This window comes from Myripristis murdjan, chromosome 4, assembly GCF_902150065.1.
Source record: "Myripristis murdjan chromosome 4, fMyrMur1.1, whole genome shotgun sequence".
Lineage (NCBI taxonomy): Eukaryota > Metazoa > Chordata > Actinopteri > Holocentriformes > Holocentridae > Myripristis > Myripristis murdjan.
The window spans coordinates 34,962,093-34,985,424 of record NC_043983.1 but is presented as its reverse complement, the minus strand read 5'-3'; positions in this window follow the sequence as shown (position 1 = coordinate 34,985,424).

Genomic DNA, 23,332 nt, shown 5'->3' with positions numbered 1-23,332 from the left:
AGTGAGAGAGAGAGAGAGAGAGAGAGAGAGAGAGAGATCACCTTCAATCCCCACATTGTCCTTTGTGTCCCTGTCCTCCCTCCCTCCTGTAGCCTCCCTTTCCCCATTTTTCCTCCCAGCGTCTCATTTTTCTTTCAGCACTTTATCTGGCTGGCACGGCCCGCGGCCAAACCCGCCTCATGTCGGGATCTCCTATAGTGACCATTTTCAATTAATGTCTTCATTCATCACCAGGGAGCGGTCTAATTCTGGAGAAGAGCGGCTCTTCTCGCGGAGAAGCGGGCCGGCGGCCTCGTTTGTGGCAGCCGTGTTGAATTTGCTTTTTGGGTCCAGCAGATTTCCACAAACCAAACCCCCCGAGCTGCACGCAGACCCAGAGCCACAAATATCACTCGGACGCGACGCTGCCAAGGCTTTTTTGTTTTAATTTTCTTTTTTCAGTGAAAGTAGCTCTTTGCTGCTCACAAAGTGGCCAGGTGACCTCACGCCCTGATTTGAGGGAGGGGCTGTGTTCAGATCGCACAAACATGAACCTGCAGCGACTCCCTCGACACTCGGCACCTCACCTGGACGGTGTGGGGTTCTGCAGGACGTTGCGGTGCACGCTTTAGCGAGCCCGACTTTACACAACGACCTGCCTGCACCGTTTCTGTTCTGGTTTTATTTCCAAAGCTTGGAAGATTTGGCAAAATAGGCCGAATAATTCACACGTACAAATATGAGATCAGAGTGAACTATTCATGTTTTCCTATAATTTGTATTTTTGGTCTCACAGCTGTGTGCACGGAAACTGATCGAAGATACTGCGCTGACATCAGACCCCATCTGAGCAGGTCTGTGTTGGTGGACGTTATTTAGTCCCTTTAAATGTCAGTTGGACATATTTTGCACAACAACGTTACGATGGTCAATTTGAGAATGCGTCAACAGTCGGAAACGTCATTTGAAAATCTGCAGGGAACTCGAGTGCATATTTATAAACTGATGATCACAAAAAAAAAAAAAATCGTCTGTGTGTGAAGCCACAGTTGGGGTTCATGTTAATGAACGACTGGAGGCTCCCGTTTTGCTTCATCAGCTGATGCAAGAAGAGACGAAATGCCGACGAACAGACGAGAGCGCTCATCAGGCACACGGTGACGCGGGACGCAAGCCCCGCCCCCGCGTGGTTTTAGCGAGTCCCCTTCAGTTGGTTGGGTTAAACCTGGGTGGGCGGAGTCAAAGAACCAGCGATTGCCTCACGCCAGCACAATAATAAACACCCCATGCTGTATAAAATAGATGTTTTTTTTTATCTCTATCACACATGTTGCTCTGATGCACTGAGAAAAAAAGATGTCTAGATTTAATTAATGGTATTTTATGTTTATAAATACATGTTGATGACTTCTTTTGCGTCCAATGAAATGCTTTCTCAAATTGTTATGTCCCTCCCCCACGACGATAAATTCTGCCAGTTACCGAGCGGCGTGCTAGGAATTATGGGTCATCGCTGTGCTTTTGGGTGTGCAAACTTCTGCAGTCTTGTCCTGTTTCCTTCTAACTGTTGGTTAAGATGAAGATGGCTGACGTGACCTTAAGTCCTGTGCTGTTTACGCCGTTTTGTCTCTGTCGGTGAGGTTTCATGTGCAGGTGAAGTAGGTGACCTGTGTGGCTAATGCTAACTTCTAGGCCACCCTCAACAGTTTGCATCGAGACGGAGGCCCAAGCTGCTTCACCTGCACGGCAAAGAGGTAAATCTAGTCTGAAAATGTTAATATAAAACATTTAAACGGCAAAATTCACTCAGTGATGCCTACAGATGCATGATGTTGTCATGTTAGCAGGATAGCTAGAGGATCCTACGGCTGATCCTCCTGTTTTTTAAGGCAGAACTTCACAGTCAAAACCGTTTTTCTTTTTGGTGAACTCCTGCTCATGTTGAGAATAATAACCAATCATATTTAGTTTTGTACATGTACTGTGGATTCTTATTGGCTGGCGGGTTTCTCCTGTGCCGGTATGAGAGGACTATATTAATTATGTCAGAAACGTTTCTCAGGTTTTTTTTTTTCCTCTCAAAAATTTATGATTTCAATCTCGAGGAATTTCAGATTTTTTTCTCACTGATGTATGACTTTATAATCACAGAATCTGAGTTTTTGTTTTATCTCGTAAATTTTATGACTTCATTCTCGGAAATTCTGAGTTTTTCAGAAATGAGAGGATTAGAAACGAGGGAGTCAGTAAAGTGTATATGGAGCCGGGCGGCCGTCACACTGACTGGGAGGGAAGCATCTGATCCAACCAGCTGCTGACTGGTTTTATTATTTTCCTCATCAGTTCACACAGCAGCTTCATACCGGGCCACTTTGCCTGAAAAACCACAAGCTTTCTGCCAGATCACCTCTTAGAAATGTTTGTAAAACTGAATGTCCAATCTGCTCTGTGTTTAGCCTGCAGAATCTGTCCCAGAAGAGCAGTGAAATCTTCAAATGCACTTTCAAAACCAAAACTTTCCTTTTTCCACATGTTTAACGTTAAATCACGGCTCGAGATTTGCGATCGTGACAGCCGGGCCGATCGCATATCAAAGAAGAGCTGACGGTATTGTCGTGGAGACGGACGGGCTGATTCAGGTGGCGAGCGTGGGCCGCGGGCTCGGTCTGCAGCGGCCGCACATGAAAGCCACCTGCGTCGCGAAGCCGCCTTGAGAGGGGATTTCAAAGGTAGGAGGAATAAAAGTGAGCTTTCAGGTAGCGCACTCAGGGGAAAGCTGGTATTTTGTGAACTTCAGTTCCAGTCACTAATCTGCAGTCACAACAAAGGAAGCATTATGCGAGGACGTGGAAATCTTAGATCCAGGCTTCCCGCACATAAACCCCCCCGCCCCCTCCTCCTCCTCCTGCTCCACCTAAACCACCATTTCAAATGATTGGCCCTCCACATTACAGGAGATATAAAGTCGCCCTATCGTTTTCATTAGGTGCGGTGTTTGCCCCTGCCTTCCTCTCCGCTGCACTCGTGCGATGCGAGTGACAGTAAATGTGCTTGAGAGTCGACATTCTTGTGCAGATTTTTATCGGCAGACAGTTTCAGGAGCACGGCTCTGTCGTGCAAACAGCCGGCAGCCTGGCAGCAGCGACGCAGGCCTGCAGGGCGTCACCGACACATCATCTGCATTAATTATTAGTCTGGACGAATGTGTTCATCACCTGTGCAGATAACTTACCTGAAAATAATGTCCTGCACATCTGGGGCACAAAGGACATCATTTTTAATTTATTCAGTGAGCCTTCAGTCCCAGTGGACTTTCATCAGACAGTTCAACATCCTACATCCTACACATCTGCATGCAAGGCGAGTAAATATAATAAAAATAAATCTGGACGTGCAAGCCACTCACAGTATGAGAATCATGCGTGCTTTGTCATAATGGAAATGTCAAAGGTATTCAATCAGTTCCCCAAGAATGTACATTATCATCTTTACATTTGTCAATACAAGTTCTGCTCAAGCCGATTTCTGTGGTGAGCAGCGGTGGTTCTCAAACGTAGTTCTGCGTACCCCTAGTGGTACGTTGGAGTACTGCAGGGGGGACCTGGAATTTTAAAAATATGTATTTAAAAATATCAATCATTCATCATGCATAAAATTCATATAATAATTATTCAATGCTGTAATACGTTCAATAAAAAAACTGCACATGTGAATTTGATAAGTCACATGTTATGATCAGTTTTCCCTCTGGGTTCCTGAAGGTGTCCGATGTGTGTTTGTGGTTTCAATCTGCTGCCGTGGTCGTGGAGTGAGGACGTTTGTTCGCTCTGAGCGGGAAGACGAGACCAAACAAATCCAGAAAGTGGATCAGTGGTTGAAGCTGGAAACAAGGAGGAAGAAGAGAAGAAGAAGCAGAAACACAAACAAGAGAATCTGCTCAGCATCAGGTTGTTGGTTCACACTGATTTTTCTTTCCACACAGGTCAGAGGGAACATTATGTACAGCTAGCTAACCCTGACAGCTAATTTACAGTGAAAACCACCAGGTGAGACCGGAGGGAGCAGCGGAGAGGTGAGTGTCTGCTAAATACAACATATTTATCTGTTTCCTGTTTTTATGATTTATTTTTTGTTGCTGTGGGGTTTTCGGTTGAGTTTTTGGTTCAGCTTTAATGCTGTTATCATGTTGTACTGCTGTGTCTTCAGTCAACAAATCTGCCAAAACGGTGTTGTTTCACCGCTTTTCCCAGACCGATGAACAGCTGAGAAAACTCTGTGGAATGAAAACCTGGAGAGGCATCTCGTCACATTTCGACGTTAAACTTAATTTTTGATCACTTAGGCCTATTAGCTATCATTAGACAAAAGCTAATGTTATTATTCAGCCAATTCCTGGCTAACGTTACTGTTTGATAGCACCGTTTCAAAAACAAGACCCAACGTATTATGAAATATGAACAAACATGGTGGAGTTAAACTCTATCATTTATCATTACCCTGCTAACGTTACACAGCTAACATTACCCTGCTAACGTTACCCTGCGAACGTTACACAGCTAACATTACCCTGCTTACGTTACACAGCTAACATTACCCTGCTAACGTTACACAGCTAACATTACCCTGCTAACGTTACCCTGCTAACGTTACACAGCTAACATTACCCTGCTTACGTTACACAGCTAACATTACCCTGCTAACATTACACAGCTAACGCTACCCTGCTTACGTTACCCTGCTAACGTTACCCTGCTAACGTTACACAGCTAACATTACCCTGCTAACGTTACACAGCTAACATTACCCTGCTTACGTTACACAGCTAACATTACCCTGCTAACATTACACAGCTAACGCTACCCTGCTTACGTTACCCTGCTAACGTTACACAGCTAACATTACCCTGCTAACATTACACAGCTAACGCTACCCTGCTTATGTTACCCTGCTAACGTTACCCTGCAAACGTTACACAGCATACGTTACAAAGCTAAGATTACCCTGCTAACGTTACACAGCTAACGTTACACACCTAACATTACCCTGTTAACGTTACCCTGCTTACGTTACACAGCTAACATTACCCTGCTAACATTACACAGCTAACGCTACCCTGCTAACGTTACCCTGCTTATGTTACACAGCTAATGTTGCCCTGCTAACGTTACACAGCTGTTACACAGCTGTTACCCTGCTAACGTTACACAGCTAAAGTTACCCTGCTAACGATACCCTGCTAACGTTACCCTGCTAACGATACCCTGCTTACGTTACACAGCTAACATTACCCTGCTAACATTACACAGCTAACGCTACCCTGCTAACGTTACCCTGCTTATGTTACACAGCTAATGTTGCCCTGCTAACGTTACACAGCTAACATTACCCTGCTAACATTACACAGCTAACGCTACCCTGCTTACGTTACCCTGCTAACGTTACCCTGCAAACGTTACACAGCTTACGTTACAAAGCTAAGATTACCCTGCTAACGTTACACAGCTAACATTACCCTGTTAACGTTACCCTGCTTACGTTACACAGCTAACATTACCCTGCTAACATTACACAGCTAACGCTACCCTGCTAACGTTACCCTGCTTATGTTACACAGCTAATGTTGCCCTGCTAACGTTCCACAGCTGTTACACAGCTGTTACCCTGCTAACGTTACACAGCTAAAGTTACCCTGCTAACGATACCCTGCTAACGTTACCCTGCTAACGATACCCTGCTAATGTTACACAGCTAATGTTACCCTGCTAACATTACACAGCTAACGCTACCCTGCTAACGTTACCCTGCTTATGTTACACAGCTAATGTTGCCCTGCTAACGTTACACAGCTGTTACACAGCTGTTACCCTGCTAACGTTACACAGCTAAAGTTACCCTGCTAACGTTACCCTGCTTACGTTACACAGCTAACATTACCCTGCTAACATTACACAGCTAACGCTACCCTGCTAACGTTACCCTGCTTATGTTACACAGCTAATGTTGCCCTGCTAACGTTACACAGCTGTTACACAGCTGTTACCCTGCTAACGTTACACAGCTAAAGTTACCCTGCTAACGATACCCTGCTAACGTTACCCTGCTAACGATACCCTGCTAATGTTACACAGCTAATGTTACCCTGCTAGCTTCAGCACAGCCGGTGGCTTTCACTGCCAGGCTTTAATAAATGCGTCTCCATGTTCACTGAGGTTTCACTGTTCAGTTCCTGCTTTCCTGTCTGATCATGTGACGCTAACGGTAACGTTAACCAGGAAGTGGCTGAATGCTAACATTAGCTGCTGTCTGATGGGAGCTAACAGGTGATCAAATCTGTTTTTTGTTTTTTTATTTTTTATTTTGAAATCTGAGCCAATGTCCCTCTGGATTTTCTCTCTCCACCTGTTGGTAGTTTGTAGTTTTTGAAGTAGTTTGTAGTTTTTGAAGTAGTTTGCAGTATTTTACTGCCTGTACCGTGTGGCTGGGTGGGACGGAGGGATGAGGCCTAATGGTGCAGACTACACAATCATGAAACCCTGGTAAATCTGTTTGTCCTCCCTCTGTGGGATCCAGTCTGAAGGAAATCCTGCTGGTCTGAGTCCAGAACCCCAACCTCCTCCTCAGCATCTGGACTCTGAAGAGACGTTGCTGTGACTTGGGCCGATTCAGAAGAAAACAATCTGCTGATTCTGGGCTCAGATCAGCAGGATCTCCTTGTTCCTGAATCCCATCGTTGAACAGAAACTATTATTCAGGTTTTTTTCTTGTAGATTTGCTACTTTATAATCTTATAATTTCAGCGTTTTTTTCCCTGGACTATAACTCCGCCTTCCCCCGGCTCTGTAATTTTTTTTCCTTCGCACAACGGCACTGATATGGTGTTGTAAATTTTCTGTTGTGGAATCTTAAATTTTTCAAACAAGGTAAAAATCTGCCAGTGGGAGAAGATAACCCTGTTTGTCACTAAAAAATCCTGAAATATATGAAACTACATTGGAGACAAACGGGATTATCTCAGCCAATGGTAGATTTTTTATTTTTTTTTTTACCTTTTGTACTATTTGTACTCTTAATATTATAATAAGAAGAAGAAGAACAAAGAGAAGAACAAGAAGAAGAATGCATGTATTTGTGTGGCACCGTGATAAAGTTCTGTATAACAAAAAGAGCCTGAGTGACTGGAGATGTAATTTTGTAATTTCTCCTCAGATTATCGCAGTTCAGTTTTTCATGGCGTCCTCTGACTGCAGCACTTTACACGCTGCTGTTTTGTGTCGTGGCGCTCGGCGGTGATGACAGCGGCTCCCTGTCGGTCCGGCGGGGGGGAGGGGGGGGGGGGTCAGGTCGGCGGTGCGTGGGAGGATCCTGGCTGACAGAGGACATGAGCATGACAGTCTTGGCTGCCACTCACCACAGCTCTTCCTGATTTGCCGTGATGTGCCAAGATGGACATCAGCACAGCCGGGGTCGGCGTGGCCAGCAGCGAGCAGCGCCTGTCCACTTAAATGCCAACACAAGCCGCACAATATCTTGTTTTAGGGGAAGAGCCGCGGTGCTTTTGGCATTTGGCGTGCCTCGGCGTCATTTGGCAGCCGTTCCCGGAGTCTGCAGGGCCCTTTTGGAGGGAGCCGCGCCCCTGTTTTCCTTCTTTCTGTCTTGTTTTTTTTTTTTTTTTTTTAACCATCAGTGCAAAGGCAGGGAAAAGCGGCGAACAAATCACTTGAAAACTTTGGTGCTCGGTGCCAACGTGACCATCAACCCTCACCCTGCAGAATTGATGAGTGCATTCTGATAATCCATTAAGACACGGCTAAAGGTCACAGGGTATAAATAGATTTCAAGGGCGGCAGAATTTACTGAGGAAAATAAAAGTGAGGAGGACACACACACTCCGTCATCATTAATCTGGGACATGGAGGGTCACTTTTTTCTACTGTTTGTCCGTTATAAAACGTCTTTGTTGCACAAGCAGCTTGTGACATTTGCTCCTCCAGGTGACAAAAAAAAAAAAAAAAATCTGCAAGCAGCTTCAGTGCAACAACTTGCAGGTGATGCTTGTTATTTTTTATTAAAATGAGGCGTCTGGAATTCACTTGGAAAGACATTTGTTGTTGTAAAGGCAGAAAAAAAAAACACTCCTGATGTCACTGTCGTGTTTGTCTTTTAAAAAAAGTTATTAGTCTGTGAGAAAACTGGGTTTTCCCAGAGATGCTGATGCATTTTTTATGTTATAGAATACCTTCTGAATGATTTATAAGCCATATGGTCATCAAATACCCTTGACACAAAAACAGTCATTTTTAATTTCAATTTATGTAGAAAAACAAACAAAAAAGGGGAAAAAAACACTAATATTGGGAGTCAAAAGGTTTAAAGCCTCCTGAAATGTAGTTCACCATCAAAGATGAAAATCCTTTTTTATTCACAGCTTTTAATTTTCGCCGCGTGTTGATGTGCGGATGGAAATGTGACATACATGCACGATGAACCGCGTTAACGCTTTGAAACCTGAGCAGATGAGCAACAAAGCATCCTCAATGAAACATTTAAAAAGAAATGAAATGGATTTTGTTGAGGGCGAAATAAAACCTTTCAAAATAAAGGCCTGCCCACGGGCTCCTGTGCAGGTCCGTTAATGTATGAAACCTCAGACAGCAGGTCGGAGTCGTGGCGTGCGGCTGCAAATGTGAAACTGCATCAACAAACGATTTGCCAAATTGATTTTATAGACATAAATTGCCTGATTCAAAAGGAAAGATAAATATTACCCATTGTTATTGTGCTGAAAATAAAAACCCCAGAAAAAAACAAAACCCTGTAAAAGTACAAATTTGAGCGTGCAGAGGATTTTCATGCCATCTCTGCACAAACACTCGGGTTTTAAATTTCCACCGACTCTGCTGCGCTCGAATAGGTGGAGGAATTTAATAAACAATATCTGTGCATGAATCTAAACCTTTCAGTGTGTTACCGATCAGACTCTGACGTATTATCACAGGCGGCTGTCAGCTCCACTGCTTTCTCAGCTGCTGCGGATTTAAAGGCCGGCTTTGTGTTAAAGTGGGCGAGCGGGGCGGGACAGCTCATTGAAATGTAATCAAAATCACGAGCCGGGCCAAGAGCAACATCCCAGAGTCTGCAGCGGCATGCTTCTGGACATCTCTATAAAGGTACAATATGACAAAACAACGTTATAAATGAAGTTTTGTGGAGCAACAGAGATGTTTCTTTGGACCCAGCAAATAATAAAAACATCATTTTAGTTTTTCTTTTTTATCATGAAAATGAAAATTATGATGTTAAAATTAGCATTCTCACCAAAATCATATCACAAAACAATTGCATTTTATTTTAACTATAAAGGCTCTATTAGAGGTTTCTCATCCTTGGAAGAGGAATTTTCATGTGTATCTTGGTTTTATTTGGACCCCCATCCGTCATGGTGGGAGATTATTGAGTTAACTGAAGGTCTGAAGTCCAGGTTCCTCTGCAGGTTCAGAGTTTCCTCTCCAGAACGTTCCTCTGCTCTCCTCCCAGAGCGAGCAGTGGGGTTTCAGAGCTGCCACATCACTCCTCCTCCCTTTCCTCCAGCCGCTGGTTTCCATTCATTCCACTACGATATGAACATGAACTTTCAGAGCCTTCACACTTTCTTCACTCCAGTTTTCCATCAGCCCAATAAAGTCCTCCACATGAGTTTTCCTAAAAGCAGCAGCACTGTTGGCTTTTCAGGACTTTTTCAAACTGAAACGCTCCCTGCTCCTCCTCCTCCTCCTCCTCCTCCTCCTCCTCCTCCTCTGCCAGGGAAAATAGGTTTTGCTTTCCACAGCCAATTATCAGCTGTGTGGTTTCTGAATGTTGAGGACTTTGTTCGCCGCAGAAGCAGAACATTATGAGGCGGCTGCTTCAACCACAAACTCACATTTTGACTTTTGTGCTGTGAAATCTTCAGGATTTGATAAATGTGGAGAAATTAAAGCAAATGGACCAAAGAGAATCACTGGGATGAATTGTTAGAAAATGATAATTTATGTGCACTTTTCTTACTAACAGACCCTGTAGGAGACACTAACTAATTACAGTCACAATGAACAGCCACAGTCGCCTTCTTTTACTGTTTTTTTTTCTTTCTTTATGTGTTTGTGTGCAGCTTTATGATTTTATCCTCTGCTCTGTGTCACCAAATGCATCAAAGGACACGATAACTATTTGTGTCTCTTTAAATGCTGTCCTGTTTGTGCAGCTTGTAAAGATTTCCAGTAAAATATTAATTGCAGAAAACAAACATGCATTCCAGGGATGTTGGTGCGGAGAGGAGAGACTGCCAGCTCTCAGCAGACTCGGGGATAAACGGCCAGGCCTGTGTGATGTCCTGATAATCGACGGCTCTCTGTTTCTGGGCGTCACTGGATGGTGGGGAAATTTAAAAAAAAAAAAAAAAAAAGAAAAAAGAAAAAGAAAGCAATAAAAAAAATGTGAATGCGCTGGGTAGCGAGCTCAGCCTCATCCAGCCGAGCCGAGCAGTTGACCGAACATCTTGGCTCTGAGTGATGGAGAGGCAGATGGTGCTCATGGCGAGCGCTCAACACCCCCACCCCCTCCACCCCGCCTTCACACACACACACACACACACGCACACACACACGCACAGATACACACACACAGCCCATGTTGTCTGCTGCCAGCCCTTTGGGCTCTGTGGCTGCCTCTACATTCACCATTCAATATGTTTTGGACAGCGCACACACACACACACACACACACACACACACACACACACACACACACACACACACACACACTCGATGCGTAAGCCACAGTGTGCAGGGAGCAGCTGGTTGTACAGTGGAGGTGTCAGCTCTGTTGTGTGGAGGACTCTCCAGTGGAATATATTAACCTCAGCGCCTCATTTTATTCCTCACAGTGTGCAGCGTGGTGACAGTCTCACGTTAAAGGAAATTTATATTTTTGCAGAAAAACACCCGCAGAGATCAGTTGAAATAAAAAAAAAAAAAAAAAAAAAATAGGGCTGGCTTACATGTAATGGAGCACAGCAGCACATGGAGTGTAAAACAGGATTCCCGAAAAGGCAGAAAGTAAACGATAAAAATGATTGGGAGGGAAACTGCAGCTGTAACGGGAAAAACACTTTTCTTTTTTTTTTAAATAGCAGGTATCGGCCAATAAGACGACACTGATGGCAGCGGCTGATGTTTATCCGTCTGTTTGTGACTCACATCGTCCCGTTGACCTGAGGATGAAAACAAAGAGCGCTCATGTCTCCCATAGGACGTAACGTTAGCTGTCCTGCTGGCTTCACAGAGTTTAAGTCCATCCCTCAGCAAGCGTCCACCATGTTTGTTCTTATTCCATAACAGTGTAGGTCTTGTCTATCAAACGGTAACGTGAATACTAACGTTAGCTTTTGTCTAATGATAGCTAATAAGTGATCAAAAATGAAGTTTATTGTCAAAATATGACCTGATGCCCCTCCAGATTTTCATTTCACAGTTTTCTCAGTTGTTCATCGGTCAGAAAGCGGTGAAACGACGACGTTTTGGCAGATTTGCTCAGTAAAGTCGCAGCGGGACGACATGATAACAGCATTACAGATTAATCTGGACTACAGGACTGTCATGAGTCCAGTTTGCCGTCACTTTGGGAGGATTTCATCTTTTAAGAAGTTTCAAGGCATTTCATTGCGAGAGAGGTTAGTGCAGCTGGTCTAATTTCATTCAGGTGCTTTGGGTGTCATGGTGGCTGTTCTCCATACAGCAGGTGTCTGTCCACTTCCTGCTCACACCTGGAGAGGAAGACCTGAGGAGACCTGAGAAGATCAGAGGAGACATGAGGAGACATGAGGAGACCCGAGGAGATCTGAAGAGACATGAGGAGACCTGAGAAGACCTGAGGAGACCCGAGGAGACCTGAGGAGACCTGAGAAGATCTGAGGAGACCCGAGGAGACATGAGGAGATCAGAGGAGACCCGAGGAGACCTGAAGAGACCTGAGCAGACCTGAGCAGACCAGAGGAGAGATGAGGAGACCTGAGGAGACCTGAGCAGACCAAAGGAGACATGAGGAGACCCGAGGAGACCTGAGGAGACCCGAGGAGACCTGAGCAGACCTCCCTGAGCTGATCGGCAGTGTGAGTCCACATGGCGGCAGGGCCTGCAGGCTTCCCTGTATTCATTCTCTGAAATGAGGCTGCAAATGTTTCCTGGGAAATTACAGTCTCATTTTGGGTGTGAAAGATGTGTTCAAGCTCTGTTCAGTAAATATTAGTGTTGGGTAAAGCTACATTATTAGCTCATCATGATGCGTTCACTGACGTGATCTGGTAAAATACAGTTTTTAGTGACAAACTTGAATGATTAAGTTGTTTGAGGGAGAAATGTGTTACTATTTAACTCTGTGAGTCTAATTCTAACTAATAGCTTCTAATGAAGCTGTTAGACATGAGACTAATGGACCATGTGTGATTTAGTTAGGGCGTGTACCCAGAATGCCTTGCAGTGCTGTGAGTTCTGTGCAGTTGCAGTCTGGGTGGCTGCAGCGGGGATCTGAAGCCTGGATCCTGCTGCCGGCACCCCGGTTCAGCATCACCAGGCAGAGATCCATCACGTCCAGCCGACTGGCCAATCAGCACGCCGCACCGCCGCACCACCGTGTGCTGTAACAAAACCCACAACAAGATGTGGTTTGGCCCGCGGCGAGCGCGGCCCGGCAGAGCCTCTGGTAGGATGTGGCGGCGGCTCGGCCTGCCAGCACAACTTGGAAACGAAAGAGAATTCGTCTCTCAAAGCTCAAGGTGAAACTTCATGTTGGCAGAGTGTTTTCAGCGCCTCTGCCGTCAGATTTGTCCAAATCCAGCGGCAAGCAGCACATGGAAGACTAATTTACTTCTGTTTAAAAAAAACATGTTACACCATAACATAACAAAGCCAGTAGGGCTGCTCTTGTGTTTTAGCAAATTTGCAAAAATTGCTGGAGACACTGGAGAAATTGGCAACAACAAAAAAGTACAAGAATTTCCTAGGAAAATAGTGCAAAAATCCCCCTCAGAACTATCAAAAATATTTAAAAAATCATAACCTTATACAAAAAAATTTCAACACATGGCATTTAATCTCATATTCAGTGTTAAGACAACTAAAAAATCTGCCAGTTGGATGAGATAATCCCACTGGTTTCCATGCAGTTTTTCTGGGAACAAGTCTAAATATGCACAAACAAGGCAGAATAAGGCAGATCAGCCCAGTAAGAAAAAAAAAAAGATGCTTGATTCAAGGCAAAGCTGGAAACAAACTGATTAGTGTTGGAGACGAGTGGGATTATCTCATCCCACTGGCAGATTTTTGTTCAACTTGTTGAAGCAGGGTTTTGAGGCAGCCTCTCTTTGCAGCTGGATTTTAAAGCAGAACAAGCAGAAAAACGTAAACGTGCAGAATCACTTTGCTCACGCCGGCACCACAAGCTGAGCCTCCACACGGGGCCTCAGCGTGGAGCGTTTCTGCCGGAGCGCCGGACCTGGAGGTGCAGCCGACGGAGGAGACGCCGCCTCCCTCCACATCTCCCTCTCTCTCTCTTTTTGGAAAACAATGAACTCATTATTGCGATGATTTGTTTCCTCTGGCTTCCTCTGGCAAATTGACCCATTTCGCTTCTCGCTAAACCAGATGCCTGGATGTGGCCGTGGAGGCTGAGGCCTGCGAGCGCTGCCGTGTGTTTCTAATCGGCAGAGCACGCGTCCAGCAGGTCCTCATTACTGTCCTCGTGCTGCGTTCAGGTCGCACGGGAACAACGGTACATACCAGCTTCCTGCTTCTGAGAACTGTAAACCTCAGTTTACAGGTGGTAAATCCTACAGACCACCCCTTTCCCTTATCTTTCAGATGGTAAATACTAAAAAAAATCCTGTTCCCTTGGCTTTCAGATAGCAAATACTAAGAAAATACAGTTTCCTTGGCTTTTAAATGGTGAATACTACAGAAAATCCTGTTAACTCAATGGCAAATATTACTGAAAATCCTCTTTATTTGTCTTTCAGATAGTAACTACTAAGAAAATACCCTTCTCTTGGCTTGTAAGTGGTAAGTACTACAGACAACCTGGGGCATAGCCATCATTTTAGAAGTGAGGGGGACAAATTGTTCAGAGGTCTATTGAGTGATTTATCATAATGGCTGTAAAAGTGCAAGGGACATGTCCCCCGTGTACCCCACGTCCACTACAGCCATGCTGTTAACTCAATGGTAAATATTACAGAAAACCCTGTTTCCTTGTGTTTCAGATAGTAATTACTAGGAAAATAACGTTCCCTTGGATTTCAAATGGAAATGCCACAGAAAATCCTGTTGTCTCGATGGGAAAATACTACAAAACATTGTGATCCCTTGTTTTTTAGATGGTAAATACTACAGAAAACACCATTCTGTCGGCTTTCATGTGATACTACAGAAAATCCTGCTCTCTTGATGGTAAATACTAGGGGTGCAAGGGTTTTGGACCGAACCGGAAAACCTCGGTCCAAAGGATTTCGGTCTAGAAACTTATCCCGTCTTCCCGAACGTCGCTTCACTTTGGCTGCACTGTTAATATCAGTGAGGAGGGACATTATCAAACGGCCGCATCACCGTCGAGACAATAATAACGGTCAAGCACGCTCTCTCGCGCTTAAAGACCTCATCACTGAAAATATTACTCCGCTTATCCTATTGGCGGGTCTGTGTGGTTTCCATGGCAACACGAGACATTTCACTGAAACCCGCGTCAAAATCCGCTGTCAACTTTGTTCGCCTGCATATTGGACCGTTTGGGTGTCGATTTTAATTTATTTGGCGACCTGAGTTTGGATAAACGGCAGAACGAGGAAGACAAGACAGAAGAGAAAAAGGAGAGATACGCGAGAGTGACGAGTGAAGAGCTGGATCAGCAGGAGAGGTGAGGAAATGAAGCCGGTCCGGCCCGGTCACCGTCTTGGGCCGTCAGATGTCTCCAAGCCCAGCTGACAAACAGCGGACAGACACTTCAACTGCTGCTGCTCAGCCTCATGAACAGGAGCTGACGTTAGCTTGGAGCGACACAGCCCCAGCTGGAATGAAACGTCTGCCGGTGAGTTTATTAAAAAGACAGATGTTTGTTGTGGTGCAGTAGCCTATATTTTAATGTAACTGTTAATGTAAGTTCGTTATAGATAAAAATAAGCTGTGCTGCTGAGTTGTCACGGCACCTGTTAGCTTAAAAATGACCGGGAAGTCGGCACAAGTGTAACCGTTAGTCAATGAAAAAAAATTATTTTTTCTCCAGCGGATATTCTAGTTCCAACATGATTGAGCTAGCTGATCAGTTTTGTCTTGCTATATGTGGTACTTATTCAGTTTGGGGAATCACGATGTCTAGAAAACATTTTGGCTGACAAGGACTAGTTAACGTCAGATCTCCTGCATTTCCACTGAAACGGAGAATACCGGAAAAAAACTTTAATATTTTGAGAGCGACATGCCCACAATGTGAATACATTTTGATTATACATTTTATTTTGTTTGTAATAGTTGTATAATCGCAGTATTACATACATTACAATAATGCTTAATTCAGACATGTGCTAAGTGTCCTGGAACAGCGACATGACGTGCCCAGTCGACCACATTTCAGCCAAAATGTGTTGCCTAAACTTTATGAAGACGTGAAGGCTAAACTCCAAGAGGACTGAAGCAGCCAGTTCACTGCATTAACTACACATGGTTGGACATTATATCACTGACAACTGGGTCATTAAAAACCCCGTTCTTGTGTATGAAAGTCACACAAGTGAACATCTGTTGGAAATACTATAGGCAGCTGTGTCAGAGAAGAGCGGTAAGAAAAATGTTATAGTAATGTTCATGTTCTTTATTGCAATGCAACATTTTGTTAATAAAATCCAGACATTTTTTCTAGAAGTTTTCAAAACGTTTCTTCAGTAGTTTTTGAAAACCGAGGTTTGAACCGAACTGTGATTCAAAAACCGAAGTTTGAACTGAACCGTGGGTTAGGTGAACCATTAAACCCCTAGTAAATACTATAGAATATTGCATTCCCTCGTCTTTCACATGGTAAATACTACAGAAAATACTGTTCCCTTGAAGGTAAATACTGTAGAAAAACGTGTTCCCTTGTCTTTGGGATGTAAACGTAGCTTGGGGACTTGGATGACATTACATGACGTCAGTTTTTCCTGCAGGACATGAACGCAGCACGATTCGGCCTGCAGGTCACAGATTCAGAGAGTCAGTGAATCAGAGCTGCAGCAGATCAGACCTGCAGGATTTAACAGCAGCGCCGCTCCTGTCAGAGCTCTGTAGGGAGGAAACCATCAGCCAGTTATCAGCTGCCTGACTGGGTGATTGACAGATAACTCATCAATCATTTTGTTTCATTCACATATCCAGTAAAAACCCTGTGATTACAGCTTCACAGCACCTTCCTTCTGTCCATATCTTCATAAAATTAATATTCTGATCACCTCCCATCAGACTTTGGCTTTATTTTTGACATTTTACAGACCAAATGACTGATTGAAAGAATAATTGAGTGATCAACAGTGAAAATGATCATTAGTTGCAGATCTGCTCTTCCACTGTACGACTGCATTTTAGGGCCACTGTAATAAAATTAGGAAAGAAAAAAAAGGGGATAAAGTCAGAATAGTGCGTGAAAAAACTCATATCATGAGAATAAAGTTGCATAATAAAAGCTGTGGTGTAACAAGGATGAAGTTGTAAAATTACAAGAATTAAGCAGTTCTATGAGAATAAAGTGATGTCGGGACGAGCGGCTGCGATGGAGGATTTGTGGCGTTGAGGTGGACAAACGACACAAACGGTGACTGTGTTTTCCACATCCTCGTCGCTCAGACCTGCAGACGGGCTGCGCTTCGGTTTGTAACCTTCCTCTTACTAAAACTCTCACGTTATTTCTTCTATTCTTGTAAAATCATAACTTTATTCTTGTAACATTATGATGACTTTATTCTCGTAACAACACGACCTTATTCTTGTACCGTTATAACTTTATGCTCATGACATTATAACTTTACTCTCATTACACTACGACTGTATTCTCATAACATCACAATTTATTTTTGTAACAATATAAAATTGTCCTTGTAACATTATGACATTGTTCTCATAGCACCACTTTATTCTCGTTACAAAATGACTTCGTCATCGTAAAATTTACTTTATTCTCATGGCACTATGACATTACGACTTCTCGCAACACAACTTTATATTTTATTGTCATGACACGATGACTTTGCGATTATATTCTTGTTGCGCTACGACTTTATTCTCATAACTTTACAGCTGCATTCTTGTAAATTTACGACTTTATTCTCGTGACATTACAACTTTATTCGTAACAATGCAACTTAATTCTTGTAACGACTTTACTCTTGTGACACTATGACGTTATTTTCATAACAATACAACTTTATCATATATTCTCATAGCCATGCGATTTTATTCTCGTTACGCTACCAGTATATTCTCTAAATCTCTTCCTGTTTAATTTTTTCCCAGCAGCCCCTCGGCGTCGTTGCGTCGGCCGCGTGCTGCTCGGTGTGATCTCATTCACTTTCTATGTCAGATGGTCCTGATTCCTCGTAGACCCCCGAGCGCAATTATTTCCCGTTGCGCAGTTCAAAGCCGTTTGGCCTATTTACACATCACATTGCATATGATACGTATACATGTATTGACAAGAGCAGATCGGAGGAGGGGGAGCGTGTTTCGCCGTGCGGTTCTCCCTCTGCAGGCCCAACCAGCTGGAACACAAAGGCATCTGACAGCAATCAGGGAGGGAAACATGCATGAAAACAAACAGCCTTGTTTGGAGCAAAGCTTCCTGGCGTTCATCAAAATTGCTCCAGCAAGAGCTTCTCTAATGTTCTGCAAGTACAGATGCCGCAGAGCTAAACATCTTAAAAAAGACTCACACACGGGGAAACAAAAAAAAAAAGAAAAGAAAAAACCTGAGGTGCTCACGTTTTGAACGAAATGTTTTGGACGGAGAACGGAGGAGAAAGACGAGACAGCATGCTGCAAAAAAAAAAAAAAGAAAAAGAAAAGAGGGATGGAGTTTTTTTGCAGCGCAGTGTGAACGTTGTAAAAGAGGAAAATTAAACAAACTGGAAAATGGAAAAATTTTCACCTTGTTTGAAGAAAAACACTTTTTTTTTTCTTTTTACAGATTTTTTTTGCATTTCTGCTTCTTTCAGCAGCGACAGCAGAGAGGGGAGGCGGGGCAGAGAGGCCGGCCTGCTGCCTTCACACCTGGGCCGCACGCCGCCAGGTGAGCCACCTGACACACAGCGCTGAACCTCCTGCAGCTCATACACAGCCTCCCGCTGCAGCCATCATCTTCATCATCATCATCATCTTCATCATCAGAAATCCACCGTTTACCCCGGGATTATTTGACCAAGCCACCAGTTTTGTCAGAGCTGGTGACGTTGAGGCGCCGTCCCGTCCTGCTGGAGGATGAAGATGTAAGGAAACAGACTTCACCGTCGCTCTCACACTGAGGCTCAGGTGTGTGTGTGTGTGTGTGTGTGTGTGTGTGTGTGTGTGTTCTGCAGTGTGAGGGCGTGATGCTTGATGGCCGCGGCGGCAGCAGGGTGGCCGGTGGGGTCACGTGGCGCCGCTCGGCTGCGCTGGGTCCGTCGGCGGGCCGGGGGCTGCAGTGCCGGGCGGCGGGGCGCTGTGACGCCCAGGAGCGATGCCGCCACGCCGCACACACAGGAAAAGGACAACAGATGCTGACGGTCAGGTGTTTTTGGTCTGGCTCAGGGCAGGACGGCAGAGCGCTGCTTCAGTTTCTGGGTTTGGACAGAAACTGGAGACTCGTGGGAGAGTGGGGGTGTCACTCACATATGAATGTATATTTTAGTTTTTGGTTTGATGGAGGTGACATGTTTTTTATCTACCCTGCACAGATTTCTGTTCATCAGATTCATGTGGAAATGAGAATCTGACTTTTTATTTTGGCCAGAGGAGGCAGGATCTTCAGCCTCATGCTGAAGAAAAGGTTGTTTTCTTTTCCAACATTTGGAACCGCAGTTTTCCAGCAGCACAGTTCTGTTTGTGTTATTGTGTTTAGCATGAAGCAGCGTCTTGATGATTCTTCCAATTAGGATTTTTTCCAGAGCTTACAGAAAAGGACGGGACAGCACAGTTGGTTTACAGTAGATGGAGGCGTCGTGTGGGTGTTAATTATGGGCTGGCGACAAGACGGAGACCAACAGCAGACTGAGAGATTTAACTCTTTAGTCAGGAGAGAAACACACAAAACAGGGACGAGCTTTTTTCATTATCATTATTATTATTATTATTATTATTATTTTAACCAACAGACATCTTGATTTCTCTGTGTGTCCCTTGTGAAATTCACATTTGCATTTTGTTTTTGAGGAAATTAAACAAGAAAGACACATTCATATGAAGCAATTATTCATTTATGCATCATGGAAATGGCTCTCATGTAAAAACTGTGTGAAACCTGTGTTTTCTTACACTCCTGTGCGTGTGTGTGTTGCAGGTGAGGCTGTTTGCATGAATGACAGTGTGACGTTCAGGAGCTCACTGGAGACAGGACGACAGGTGAGTCACCCAGGTGAGTCAAACCTCCAGTAGAAGCAGAGCCTCCATCGTCACAAACACACACACAGCCTGGCTTTATTTTACATTTTACTCCCCGAGGTTTCCAAATTTCTCCAGTGATGCACGGGACGTCCAGTTTTGATGTAACGTCGCTGCAGCAGAGAAATCAGCGTGTTGTGTGTGAACGTTTCAGGCTGGGTTCGTGTTGGAATGAGGAAATACACAATCTGCACAAAGTACAGTGTGTGTGTGTGTGTGTATGTGTGTGTGTGTGTGAGCCTGCAGCAGCCAGAAACACAACACCGCCTCCTACTGGCCACAGCGCACACAGCCTCCTGACTGCACTCTGTCATCCTGTTTTTTTTTTAGGATTATTTTGTTCTCAGCACTGTGAAAGAAAACACACACTTTGTTATTAACTCATAATTCATTTTATAACATCACATGTAAAAAGCTCAAGTCTCCTCTGAACAGCTTTCTGCATCAAACCACCAAACATGGTGATATTTCTGTATATAGTTCATATAATTTGAATTTCAACACCGGTGCACATCCAGACATCAGCAGCAGAAAGTCTTAATCTGTTTCTTCTTTACATCTTCAATCTATTTTTTTTTTTTTTTAAATTGAAATTAATTGAAAATGAACTTGAACACATTTTCTAACCTTAACATGTGATAATACAACACAGTGTGATGGGGTGATTTTTTTTTTTTTTTTTTTGTCTTTGGTCGCTGCTGAGCGTATGTGTTCGGTGCTATACACACACACACACACACACACACACACACTGAACATCACAAGTCATTTACAGCTTTTTGCAAATTGAACTATATTTATTCGCTGCTGGGAGGCTTTAATATTTATTTTTATTTCTTCGACTGACCCTTTATCTCCTCCTCCTAATTAGAGATGATTCACACCCTGAAATATATTGTCATATTTTGCTTTAAATGACATGGTAAAAAATACATGTGAAATGTGAAATGTGTGTGTTTCAGTTTATATAAACAGTCAAAATCTGGTCATGATGATAATAAACTCAAGATCTGCTGACATTCAAAACCCTGCAAGACCTAAAGGTTTACAAAGCTTGCAAAGACGTGTTGTTTTTTTAAAAAAATCCATAATGCAAAGAGGAAATGATAAAAAATTATGTAATAAAAATTGTCATGTCACGTATTAATCTTTACCACAGGAAGACAGACTCTTTTCTTTTTTCCAAAATAAAATCACATGTCAGCGGTGGTCGTGTTAACACGGAGGAGAACACGATGTACCGGCAGCTTTCAGCCCGCCAGACTGGAGGTGAAACCTGGATTCACCCCCAAACGCACACGCACACACACACACACACACACACACGCACACACACACACACACACACACACACACACACACACACAGCTGCAGCAGTTTGGTTCAGGTTAGCTGCAGGTTTTGATCCTGGTTAAATTCAGTCAAACTTCCCTCCCAGTAGAAAACTTGAAGGTAAACGTCTCCGCCTCCCCGCCCCTCCTCCTCCCCCCCTCCTCCCCCGCCCCGACCTCCATGACCTCACTGTCCACCATCAAACTACTTCCTGTTCCTCTTCTTCATGTCTCTCCTCCATGTTAAACCTTTTTCTTCCGTCGGGAGGAAAAAACAAAGAGACGCTCTCTTCCTCACGTCGTCCGTTTGCGTTTTGAAGACGTCGCTCGGTGCGAAATTTCATGAGTGCACGTCACCCCCCCCCCCCCCCCCCCCCCCCCCCGCCCCCCTCCCCCTAATACACTGACCTCCTCAGCCTTGTGTACTACCTGCCCCCCCCCCACCTCCCATATCTCCGGCTGAATCACATTCCTCCTGTTCGGTCGCCACAATGGGCGAACTGTTTGATGGCGGCTCTCCTCTCCTCTGGTTCAGGTATTCCCCCCCGACGGGGAACCTGAGCTTCACAGAGCCTCACCCCCCCGCAGCGCCCCCTCCCGCCCCCCTGCAGCCCTCTACACCCCTTTATACCCCCTTTACCCTCCTCCAGAAATTACCTCTCAGCTCCTGCACACGTCTGCCGCCGCTTCAAACGTTTGCAAAATAAAACACACACGCCTTCACGTATCGCCGCTTTATTTTTCCTGCCCGACCAAAAAATAAAAAAAAACAAAAACAAAAAAAAGTCGCATTGCCACCGTACCTTTCCTTTTAGTGATGTTTTAACTCTCAAGTTTTCAGGAGGATTTCATGCTCCGCTTACGGCTTGAGAGAAAAAAAATTCTTATGAAACGCTTTTCGAAATCCCGGTGGATAAAATGCAAAATGCGGCATGACGGTCAGGGTTGAGCATGAGGCTGCTTTTGCCTCTGAGCTCCTGCAGAGGAGACGTTTCAGGGATGTGAGGGTTTTCTCTTTTTTTTTTTTTTTTTTTTTTTAAACTGGACAGAGAAAAGACAAGATACACACACACACACACACACACACACACACTGTTAAATAGCCACTGTTTTTTACCGTCTTGATTTTCTTATGAAGCTTCAAATTTGTGCAAAATAGTTTCTCTTGAGCTTGAACTTCTCGGATACGAGACGCCGTTCAGGTGCACTGGTGTGTGTGTGTGTGTGTGTGTGTGTGTGTGTGTGTGTGTGTGTGTGTGTGAAGTTAAAGTGGTTAAGCGACTTACTGACGAGGTGATGTCTCTCCTGCACAGACAGACAGACAGACAGACAGACAGACAGAGAGAGAGACAGGCAGTGTCCTTTCTTTCTGTCCACATGAGAAATAATGAGCAGAGTGTCGAGCATGACGGCCAACGGAAAAAAAAAGAAAGAAACACACACACACACACACACACACACACACAAAGTGAGCGGCTCGTACAGGTCTGAGCTCTCTGGGCTTTTAGTGGATCTCTTTGTCTGGAGATATTTATGCCAAAACAGAGACATTTGGCCGGGACGAGCAAGGGAGTGAGGGGAGGGAGAGAGAGAGAGAGAGGGAGAGGGAGAGAGGGAGAGGGATGGTGGGATGGAGATGGAGGGGGAGGAAACCCAAAACAAAACATAGCATGATAGTCTTTAAGCAGTTCCATCTGTCCGGCTCAATTCTGCGGACTAATAGCCTGTGGTGCTTCAGCCCCTCTGCCCCGCGCGCTACCTGCCCCCCGCCCCCCGCCCCGTCCCGTCCCGCCGCCGCGGCACACGGTGGGAAACTGAGCGGAGAAGTTGTGTGTGAGAGCCGGCTGCGTGCGCTCGGTTCAGCTCAGTTCAAGTCGGTGGTGGTGGTGATGAGGGTGATGATGGTGATAACGAAGAACGAGCCCTAATTAAACGAAAGGAGGAGAGAGACAGAGAGAGAGAAAGAGCAAAAAAAAAAAAAAAAAAAATGGACCGGAGGCGCTCAGCGATGTGGAAAAAAGGCTCATCATTCTGCTCTGCTGTGCATGTGTGTGTGTGTGTGTGTGTGTGTGTGTGAGTGAGTGAGCAAGGCAAGAGAGAGTGAGTGTGTGTGTGTGTGTGTGTGTGTGTGCATCCCTCTTTTTTTTTTCCTCTCAGAGCAGATGACTGCCGCTCACCTTGCCACGGGGTCTGCACGAGATTGGTTCATTGTCAAGGAGGCTGCTGCTTGCTTGCTTTTTTTTTTTTTTTTTTTTTTTTTTTTTTTTTTTTTTTACCCATGATTCCATATGGTATGGAGCGGGCTACATGTTGCCCAACATGCCAGTGCAAATGTTTTCTCAA